The sequence below is a fragment of the Rhinoderma darwinii genome, chromosome 4 (assembly GCF_050947455.1).
Source record: "Rhinoderma darwinii isolate aRhiDar2 chromosome 4, aRhiDar2.hap1, whole genome shotgun sequence".
NCBI lineage: Eukaryota > Metazoa > Chordata > Amphibia > Anura > Rhinodermatidae > Rhinoderma > Rhinoderma darwinii.
In genome coordinates, this window is record NC_134690.1 from 7,796,877 (window position 1) to 7,808,325 (window position 11,449).

At 47.8% G+C, this 11,449-nt stretch overlaps 1 pseudogene; it reads left to right on the forward strand.

Moving 5' to 3' along the window:
* The first annotated feature begins 373 nt into the window (after positions 1-373).
* On the forward strand, positions 374-9,153 carry LOC142759342 (vomeronasal type-2 receptor 26-like; annotated as a pseudogene).
* The last annotated feature ends 2,296 nt before the right edge of the window (positions 9,154-11,449 follow it).

Genomic DNA, 11,449 nt, shown 5'->3' on the forward strand with positions numbered 1-11,449 from the left:
CCACATAAAGTGACACGTCAGATTTGAAAAATCGGCTTCGTCCTGAAGGCCAAAACAGGCTCAGTCCTGAAGGGGTTAATGAATAATGTGTGCAGATCAGTTTGTTATGTAGATGATTTTCTTGGTCAGGTTTGAATCCTAGACACCAGCACTGCAAAGCGAACCACTAACCCACTACAAGAGAAAGCCATGGTACTTCAGATAAGATTAGTGGAAGTCAATCCACGTATGAAATTCAGTGAAGCGGACTGGCGCAAAAGAATAAGATACTGTAGGTCGTAAAGACTTTGGGAACTCTCACAAGCTTAGCCAACTAAAGCCATTGGAAAGCTTGAGGACACAGGTTGGGATATTCCAGTCAGGGACGTATTAAATGCAGATATTGGGAACCATCTTCTCTCCCCAGACTCCACAAGCGGTCTGCAGTAAAAGCTGTATTCATTGATATAGGAAAATCCTACTTAAAGGACAACAGAAATGCTGCTACTATTGTGTCCCATGTCCAGAGGGTGAAATCTCCAACCAAACGGGTAACATTTACCTACAGATTGTCAAAAATGCAGAGATAATGACGATACTTTCATATATTGATCGAATTAAAATGAATGATCAAATGATAAGGGTTGGAGTTATTGAAGTTATTAAGCTTTGTTGCTAGAGAGTGGGGTATATTCACCTCTCCTTTTACATTATGTTTGGCGTATACGGTGAAAATGCTACTGGCACAAACACCGTATGTATCCATAGGGCCCCATTGACCTGACATATATCATGCAGTAAAAGATGTATACCAAACAAAATAAATTTTTGGACAATGAGATCCTATGGACAACATGTCACTATATGCCGATATGATTGCATACGTTGGTGCCTTCCATCGGAGGTAAACATCGGGAAATACTCTACGCCGATGTATACCTCCAAGGGAAGGCTCTGACGTGATGTGAACTGAGCCTGGTGACACAAAAAAAAAGAAAGAAATGTTAACATATCTGGGAGTCTAAGAAGTAGGGGGGGTTAACGTCAGTAAACCTGGTGGTCTAGGACAGTGAAGGGATTATTGTCAGAATCCCTATCTTTCCCAGCCCCTCGACCAAACCCTGAATCTTCGGGCTCATTCAGACGAGAGTGTATCACGTCCGTTAAATCAACGGCCATCACACAGACCAGACTCATGTATTTCGATGGGGCCGTTCAAACGACTGTTGTTTCAATGGGGCGTGTGAAGGGTCCGGGAAAATATGACATGTCCTATTTTTTTGCGCTTCACGCTTCCCCCCCCCCCCCCCATAGGCTCTAGTCTATGGGGGATGCGTGATATCGTGTCCCGGACGGGTGCACCTCGGATGTAAAAATCGGCAGTTTTTGACGTCCGAGGTAGGCCACGTTCATGTGAATGTAGCCTTACACTACAGAGAAATTAGATCTCGATAAAGCAGGAAATAAACACATTGCTATGCAATTCTTATATTGTTTGGTATGGCCACAGAGTTTATAACAATAAATCAATATTGATCAATAGATCGGGTTCTATCCTTGGTCCCCTCCCCACCATCATCTTCTCCTAATGTCTTGGTTAGGACATCACTTTGATGTATAAGTATGTTGACGTATTAATATATTTAAAAAAACAAAAATTACCTCCTCAAAGTCCTCAATCCTGGACTTCTCACGTGTCTGAACCATTAATATGTCACATACATTTTCACCTTCATAGATATGGAAAGTTGTGTGAAGTGTTCAGAGGATCAATGGTCGAATGAGAGAAGAGACACCTGCATCCCAAGAACCATCGAGTTCCTGTCTTATGAGGACACCCTGGGATTCTCTCTTGTAGTGATCGCTGGGGTCTTCTGACTGCAGTTATATTGGGAATATTCATCAAATACAAGGACACGGCAATTGTAAAAGCCAATAACCAGAACCTCAGCTTTCTACTTCTTCTCTCACTCATTTTATCCTTTTTACTGTCCATTGTTATTCATTGGACGTCCAACCAAGATGTCCTGCCTCCTCCGACAAGTGGCTTTTGGGAACATTGTTACCGTTGCTATTTCTTCAATTTTGCCCAAAACAATCACCGTGGTCTTGGCCTTTAAAGCCACAAAACCAGATACTACAATGAAGAGGTGGCTCGGGAGACAATTCTCAACAAGTCTTCTGATTATCTGCTCATCCATTGAGGTTTTCATCTGTGTCCTCTGGTTGTCCTTCTCTCCGCCATTCCCATATCATGATACAGAGGTAGAAGTGGGGAAAATAATATTACTGTAAAGGATCTGCCAGGCACAGCTTCTGTGTATACGCCCATAGGTAATCAGTCTGCACCTGCTTCTGTGTCTGTGGGACTGACTCCATCTTCCACCACTCTGGATGGCAGGCTTAGGAGTGGGAGAGCCTATCACAGCCTGGCCAGACGGAGCTAGCTCCCGCCCTCTGTCTATTTATACCTGCCTTTCCTGTTCCTCCTTGCTTGTGATTCTTCTCGTGTGGTTTCCTGGCCCTGCTGCAGCTTCTGAACTATTTGTCCCTGCTTCATACTGACCCTGGCTTACTGACTACTCTCCTGCTCAGCGTTTGGTACCTCGTACACTCCTGGTTTGACTCGGCTCGTTCACCACTCTTGTTGCTCACGGTGTTGCCGTGGGCAACTGCCCCATTTCCCTTAGCTTTGTGTACCCTTGTCTGTTTGTCTGTCGTGCACTTACTGAGCGTAGGGACCGTCGCCCAGTTGTACCCCGTTGCCTAGGGCGGGTCGTTGCAAGTAGGCAGGGACTGAGTGGCGGGTAGATTAGGGCTCACTTGTCTGTTTCCCTACCCCCATCATTACATAATCACAAGCCCATATACCTAGGCTACCCTGGTCCCTCACACTACTATGGACCCCCTTGAGACCCTGGCTCAGAAAATGCAGGGTCTCTCCCTACAGGTCCAGGCCCTGGCTCAGAGGGTCAACCAGCCTGATGCTACCATGGTAGTGCCCCTCACCTCACCTCTTGAACCCCACCTCAAGTTGCCTGACCGGTTCTCAGGGGACCGGAGGACTTTTCTCTCCTTTCGGGAGAGTTGTAGGCTCTACTTTCGCTTAAAGTCTCACTCCTCAGGTTCTGAGAGCCAGCGGGTGGGTATAATTATGTCCCGGCTCCAGGAAGGGCCCCAAGAATGGGCCTTCTCCTTGGCTCCTGACGCCCCTGAACTATCCTCCGTTGATCTTTTCTTTTCTGCTCTCGGACTCATTTATGACGAGACTGACAGGACTGCCTTTGCCGAGAGTCAGCTGGTGACCTTACGTCAGGGTAAGAGACCTGTTGAGGAGTATTGTACTGACTTTAGGAAGTGGTGCGTAGCTTCTCGGTGGAATTACCCTGCCTTAAGGTGCCAGTTTAGGTTGGGTCTGTCGAACGCCCTGAAAGACCTGCTAGTTAGCTATCCCTCTTCTGACTCCCTAGACCAGGTTATGGCTTTAGCGGTACGACTTGACCGACGTCTCAGGGAACGACAACTTGAACGTTTTTGTGTTTTCCCCTCTGACTCCCCCATGATGCCTCCCGAGGTCCCGTTGCTTCGCTCTTCCACGGAAGACTCGGAGCTACCTATGCAACTCGGGGCCTCCGTGTCCCCCCGACAACGTAGAGAGTTCCGCAGGAAGAATGGTCTCTGCTTCTATTGTGGGGATGACAAGCATCAAGTGAACACCTGTCCTAGGCGTAAGAATAAGCAGCCGGAAAACTTCCGCGCCTAAGTGATCATCGGGGAGGTCACTTGGGCGCACAGGTATTTCCCGTAAATATGAAACGTAATAAAATCTTGCTTCCCTTTCAGGTCTCTTTTGGTGGTAGGTCTGCTACCGGCAGTGCCTTCGTGGATTCAGGGTCTTCTGCTAATATCATGTCTGTGGAATTTGCTATGTCTCTAGCTATGCCTTTGATTGATTTGCCTAAACCTGTCCCGGTAGTGGGTATCGACTCCACTCCTCTTGCTAATGGTTATTTTACACAGCATACCCCTGTTTTTGAACTCCTTGTTGGCTCCATGCATTTGGAGCAGTGCTCTGTACTGTTGATGCAGGGATATTCGTCCGATTTGGTTTTAGGCCTTCCCTGGTTGCAGTTGCATAATCCCACGTTTGACTGGAATACTGGGGAGCTTACCAAATGGGGTAATGAATGCTTGACGTCATGTTTTTCTGTTAATTCTATTTCTCCCCCTGAGGAGGTGAACACGCTACCTGAGTTTGTTCAGGACTTCGCTGATGTTTTCTCTAAGGAGGCCTCCGAAGTGTTACCTCCTCATAGAGAATACGATTGCGCTATCGATTTGGTACCAGGAGCTAAGCTCCCTAAGGGTAGGATATTTAATCTCTCTTGTCCCGAACGTGAAGCCATGAGAGAGTATATCCAGGAATGCCTGGCCAAGGGTTACATTTGCCCCTCTACTTCTCCGTTAGGTGCTGGCTTCTTCTTCGTAGGGAAGAAGGATGGTGGTCTTAGGCCATGCATTGACTACCGTAACTTGAATAAGGTCACTGTAAGGCTATGTTCACACGGGGTATTTTGCCGAGTTTTTTGACGCGGAAACCGCGTCACAAAACTCGGCAAAAACGGCCCGAGAACGCCTCCCATTGATTTCAATGGGAGGCGTCGGCGTCTTTTTCCCGCGAGCAGTAAAACTGCCTCGCGGGAAAAAGCGACATGCCCTATCTTCGGGCGCTTCCGCCTCTGACCTCCCATTGACTTCAATGGGAGGCAGGAGAAAGCGTATTTCTCGCTGCTTTATGCCCGCGGTGCTCAATGGCCGCGGGCAAAAAACGGCGCGATAATCGCCGCGAAAATCGGCATGCAGGGAGAGGAATATCTGCCTCAAAGTTCCAAACGGAATTTTGAGGCAGATATTCCTCCCCCAAAATACTCCGTGTGAACATAGCCTAAGGAACCAGTATCCCCTTCCTTTGATTCCTGATCTCTTTAATCAGGTTCAGGGGGCCCAATGGTTCTCTAAGTTTGATCTACGGGGGCGTATAACCTTATCCGCATCAAAGAGGGGGATGAGTGGAAGACTGCGTTTAACACGCCCGAAGGTCATTTTGAATACCTCGTCATGCCCTTTGGGTTGTGTAATGCTCCCGCGGTCTTCCAGAATTTCATAAATTAGATTTTAAGAGATTACCTGGGGGTATTTCTTGTAGTGTGCCTTGATGACATACTTGTGTTATCCAAGGACTGGTCCTCCCACATTGAGCATGTCAGGAAGGTGCTCCAGGTCCTTCGGGAAAACAAACTGTTTGCGAAGACAGAAAAATGTGTGTTTGGGGTGCAGGAGATACCATTTTTGGGTCAAATCCTCACTCCTCATGAATTCCGCATGGACCCCACCAAGGTCCAGGCTGTGGCGGAATGGGTCCAACCTGCCTCCCTGAAGGCGTTACAGTGTTTCTTGGGGTTCGCTAATTATTACAGGAGATTTATTGCTAACTTCTTGGTCATCGCTAAGCCTCTTACGGACCTCACTCGCAAAGGTGCTGATCTCCTCCACTGGCCTCCTGAGGCTGTCCAGGCTTTTGAGGTCCTTAAGAAGTGCTTTATCTCGGCCCCGGTGCTGGTTCAGCCCAAACAAATGGAGCCATTTATCGTGGAGGTTGACGCATCCGAGGTGGGAGTGGGGGCTGTCTTGTCCCAGGGTACCTGGTCCCTCACCCATCTACGTCCCTGTGCCTACTTCTCCAGGAAGTTTTCGCACACTGAGAGTAACTATGATATTGGCAACCGCGAACTCTTAGCCATTAAATGGGCATTTGAAGAGTGGCGCCACTTCCTGGAGGGGGCTAGGCACCAGGTTATGGTCCTTACCGACCACAAGAATCTGGTTTTCCTAGAATCTGCCCGGAGGCTAAACCCGAGACAAGCTCGATGGGTGCTATTTTTTACCAGATTCAACTTTTTGGTTACCTATAGGGCTGGGTCTAAAAATATTAAGGCTGATGCACTGTCGCGTAGCTTCATGGCCAGCCCTCCTTCAGAGGAAGATCCTGCTTGTATTTTGCCTCCAGGTATAATCATTTCTTCTATTGATTCTGATTTAGTCTCTGAAATTGCGGCTGATCGAGGTTCAGCTCCCGGGAACCTTCCTGAGAACAAGCTGTTTGTTCCCCTGCAATTCCGGCTAAGGGTACTTAGGGAAAATATGACTCCGCACTATCTGGTCATCCAGGCATCCTGGGTACCAAGCACCTCATTGCCAGAAACTATTAGTGGCCTGGGTTGCCTAAAGACGTTAAGGCCTACGTCACCGCTTGTGAGGTTTGTGCTAGGTCCAAGACTCCCAGGTCCCGACCAGCGGGCTTACTATGTTCTTTGCCCATTCCCCAGAGACCTTGGACCCATATCTCCATGGATTTTATCACCGATTTGCCTCCATCTCAAGGCAAGTCGGTGGTGTGGGTTGTAGTAGACCGCTTCAGTAAGATGTGCCACTTTGTGCCCCTCAAGAAATTACCCAATGCTAAGACGTTAGCTACCTTGTTTGTCAAACACATCCTGCGTCTCCATGGGGTCCCTGTCAATATTGTTTCGAACAGAGGGGTACAATTTGTTTCATTGTTTTGGAGAGCCTTCTGTAAAAAGTTGGAGATTGATCTGTCCTTCTCCTCTGCCTTCCATCCTGAAACTAATGGCCAAACTGAGAGGACTAATCAGTCTCTAGAACAATATTTAAGGTGTTTAATCTCTGACTGTCAATATGATTGGGTCTCATTCATTCCTCTCGCCGAATTTTCCCTTAATAACCGGGTCAGTAACTCGTCAGGGGTCTCCCCCTTTTTCTGTAATTTTGGGTTTAATCCACGGTTCTCCTCTGTTTCACCTGGTAGTTCCAACAATTCCGAGGTAGAGGTCGTTCATCGGGAACTGTGCACAGTCTGGGCCCAGGTTCAGAAGAACCTAGAGGCGTCCCAGAGCATACAAAAAACTAAGGCAGATAGAAGACGTTCTGCTAACCCCTTGTTTATGGTCGGGGATCTGGTGTGGTTATCGTCTAAGAACTTGCGCCTTAAGGTCCCGTCCAAGAAGTTTGCTCCCCGGTTTATAGGGCCGTATAAGGTCATTGAAGTCCTCAATCCTGTCTCCTTCCGACTGGAGTTGCCCCCATCTTTTCGAATACACGACGTGTTTCATGCCTCCCTCCTTAAACGCTGCTCCCCGTTCTTGGCTCCCTTGAGGAAACCTCCTGTCCCCGTTCTCACCCCTGAGGGGGTGGAATTCGAGGTGGCCAAGATTGTGGACAGCAAGATGGTCCAAGGCTCCGTCCAGTACCTGGTCCATCGGAGAGGATACGGGCCTGAGGAGAGGACTTGGGTACCCGCCCGGGATGTTCACGCTGGGGTATTGGTCAGGAAGTTCCACCTTCGTTTCCCCAATAAACCAGGTCCACCTAGAAAGGGTTCGGTGGCCCCTCATAAAAGGGGGGGTACTGTAAAGGATCTGCCAGGCACAGTTTCTGTGTATACGCCCATAGGTAATCAGTCTGCACCTGCTTCTGTGTGACTGACTCCATCTTCCACCACTCAGGATGGCAGGCTTAGGAGTGGGAGAGCCTATCACAGCCTGGCCAGACGGAGCTAGCTCCCGCCCTCTGTCTATTTATACCTGCCTTTCCTGTTCCTCCTTGCTTGTGATTCTTCTCGTGTGGTTTCCTGGCCCTGCTGCAGCTTCTGAACTATTTGTCCCTGCTTCATACTGACCCTGGTTTTCTGACTACTCTCCTGCTCAGCGTTTGGTACCTCGTACACTCCTGGTTTGACTCGGCTCGTTCACCACTCTTGTTGCTCACGGTGTTGCCGTTGGCAACTGCCCCATTTCCCTTAGCTTTGTGTACCCTTGTCTGTTTGTCTGTCGTGCACTTACTGAGCATAGGAACCGTCGCCCAGTTGTACCCCGTCGCCTAGGGCGGGTCGTTGCAAGTAGGCAGGGATTGAGTGGCGGGTAGATTAGGTCTCACTTGTCTGTTTCCCTACCCCCATCATTACAATTACAGTGTAATGAAGGATCTGTCACTGCTTTCTACATCTCTTTAGGTTATATGGGATTTCTGGCTGTCTTGGGCTTCGTTGCAGCCTTTTTGGCCAGGAAACTTCCAGATACCTTCAATGAGGCTCAGTACATCACCTTCAGCATGCTGGTCTTCTGCAGTGTGGGGGTCTCCTTCATCCCGGCCTATCTCAGCACCAAGGGGAAATACATGGTGGCCGTGGAAGTCTTTACCATTGAGGTTTCTAGTGCTGGACTTTTAGGCTGTATCTTTGTCATGGTCACAGGGTATGTGGACCCACTAGGCCGTTCCGCCATAGCGGAGAGGCAGCTGACCAGGTCTCAGTCTATACGAAAGTCTACAGCAGTTCGTAAAACTCGGGTACCTGAACTAGTCCAGTCAGTGGCTGTGGCTTCAGCACGGATGGAGGTCGGGACAGCAGGTTGCGCCAGACGTGGCGGGCAGTACAAGACGTGGCTGAAGACACTGGACGTGGCAAACGACAGCAGGTGCAGTAGGACACAACTTTAACACTAGTAGGCACAGGAACAAGGACACAGCACGGGATACATGAACAGGTAACAGGACACGGGTAACAACTGGAACAGGAAACACTAAGGGACCATTTACAAGACAGACTTGGGAACACGCACTCTACGGGACACAGCGGACCGGAGCGGAAGTGAGCGCTCACAGATCCATGGCCGCGGGCATCGGGAGGTGAGTGAACCCGACGGCCCGCGGCCATGGACGCTACAATCTTCATTCCCAAATGATACATTATTCTACGGAGACCAGAATTGAATGTAAAAGACAATTTAATAATTCAAAGGAGACACTAAATTATCATATAAAACCTAGAATAGAACCATGTCATTTGCGTCACCGCTATATTTCCCTTCAATATTTTCACTTTAGTGTCCATTACAAATGAGCAGCTTCAATAAGAAACCTAACAAAACATGTAGACATTACACAAACCCAAAAACACACCCCAATGTGCAAAGATCTGAGAAATGTAATAAAAAAATGATTAAACCTAAGAAATGCAATAAGACCGCCGAGACCTGCCTTACCCCCAAGTTCAGAAAAGAGATCCGAGATTCAATTATCAATAAAAGCTTTCAGTAATATTGAGTCAGACCTGGAGACTCTGGGTTATAATATAATCTATGGTATATAAAAAAATGTGAAACACAATGGGCGAAATGTAATGAAACTCCCATTATAGACATTTCTCCAGTTTACCTGCCCATTCCCCCAGTTCCCGAACCCATTTATTCTTGCTCTTGTGAACATGTCTTAGGAATATTTTACATAAAGCAGATAGTAAACCTCTTTTAGCCTGCTTTTTTAATAAAGTGTATATTTGATACAGTCACAATCTAAGGGTATGTGGACCCACCAGGCCACTCCAACATAGCGGAGAGGCAACTGGCCACGTCACGGTCTATGCAAAGTCTCTACAAGAAGTTTGTAGCACAAGGGTACCTGAGATAGTCTAGTCGGTGGCAGAGGCTCGGGCACAAATGCGGCTAGATGTGGCAGGATAATACTAGATGACACCAGACGTGGTGTATACCACCAGGTGGCAAAACACGACTCCAACACTAGACAGGCTCAGGAACAAAACACAGCATGGGATACAGGCAGCAGGGCACGGGAACACTGGGAGCAGGATAACACTAAGGGACCATTTGCAAAATGAACATGGGAAAACTACAACAACGCTCAGGCAAGGAGTGGAAGGGCAGAGCCCTTTTTATAGTCCAGGATGATCAGGGATGGATTAGGGAATTCTTAACAGGTGCGCGCGCTGGCCCTATAAGGCCGGGACCGAGCGCGCGCGCACCCTAACACAGAGCAGGGCCGGACGGCCGCGAGTGCCAGCGTCTCCTAGGAGGGAGACGCTGGCAGGATGCCGGTGGCCTGTGGTCGCGGCCGTCAAAGGGTAAGGAATGGCGGCGTTCCGCAACCACAGACGTGACAGCTATGATCTTTCAAATTTATTTTAAATATTTTTAACAATATGAAAAATGTGTGCAATATATTCCCTCGTGATGTCCCATATTTTATGTTGCAGTTTATATATTAACATATGCTTGGGTATATGATGCCCTGAAAACCCCAACTCCAGTATTCCAAATATATTACGAACGTTACATATTCCTGCTTTATTAATAAATGTCTCTATTTCTTATTATCTCCTCCCAACCCACCAGTTGTCGGAGGTGACCCACATAGTACTATAGTCGAAAATTCGGTTGGTCCCCTATCCCTATATTGATTTCTTCACCCACTCTGTTTTATATGTGGATGCAAATTATTCAATTTACCGTGGATTCCCGAGCTCTAAATATACACTGTGGGATTGATTCTACAACATTCACAAGAAAACGCAAGACTTTAGTCAAAATCACCACTTCACCAAAGCTATCTCGGAAGGGATAAGGGAAGCTTGTACCATATTTTTACCTTCCCTCTTATATGGAGTCCTAGCGGTTTTTATATTAGGATCGGTAAAATCCCGTAAGTTCCTTGATATCATTATTCCGAGGTAAGTGAAGGAGCTAACCAGCTGCAACACAAACCCTTGTGGGACCAGGTTATTCATGATGACCATGAGACTGGATTTCCCCCCAAGCAATTTTCAGTCATGAAAAGGCACCAAATTATTCGAATATACACAAGACATGCTCCGCCGAGCGAAAATCGCCAGCAAAAAGCGCATGTCGTCTGCATACAATGAAATCGTATCCTCCTCATTGCCAAATAAAAAACTTTCTATATTTTATGGAAAACCAGAGCGACATAGGGCACCCCCGTAGTACGTCACGCAGTAAGTTAAATGCTACAGTGGCTCTGTCTCCCATTCCCCCCTAAAGGCTAGAAAAGAACTCTCCTAAGAAAAATGAAATCGAATTTCCCCTGAATTAAACATGACTGGTCCAGATGCACCACAGAGGAAACAACGGAGCGAAGACAACTCGAGCAAAATATAGAACAATAGGAGTTGGATGAATGGGAATCTTTATCTTTTTTTAAATTGATTATAATTAAAGGGATTTTCCACTTTCTGACAACTGATGACCTATCCACCGGATAGGTCATCAGTATATGATCGGTGCTGTTCTGACACCCGGACCCCGCACCGATCCGACTCTCCCGCTGCCACCGAGCACCGGAAGTTTGAAACGGTATGCAGTAGTTGGAGGCGGAAGCAAATGGCTCTAACCACTGCACAGCGGCCGTTCGGCAGAACTGCAGCTCGTCCGCTATTCCTTGACCAGAGCCATCAACTTCCGGCAATATAATCCGGTGTCCAGAGGAAGCCGCAGTGGCGGATCGGTGCAGAGTGCTCGGCAGACCCGTACTAGCGCAGAAGCGCAAAGGCAGATAGAAGTGGTACACTGCTAAGAATCTGTAT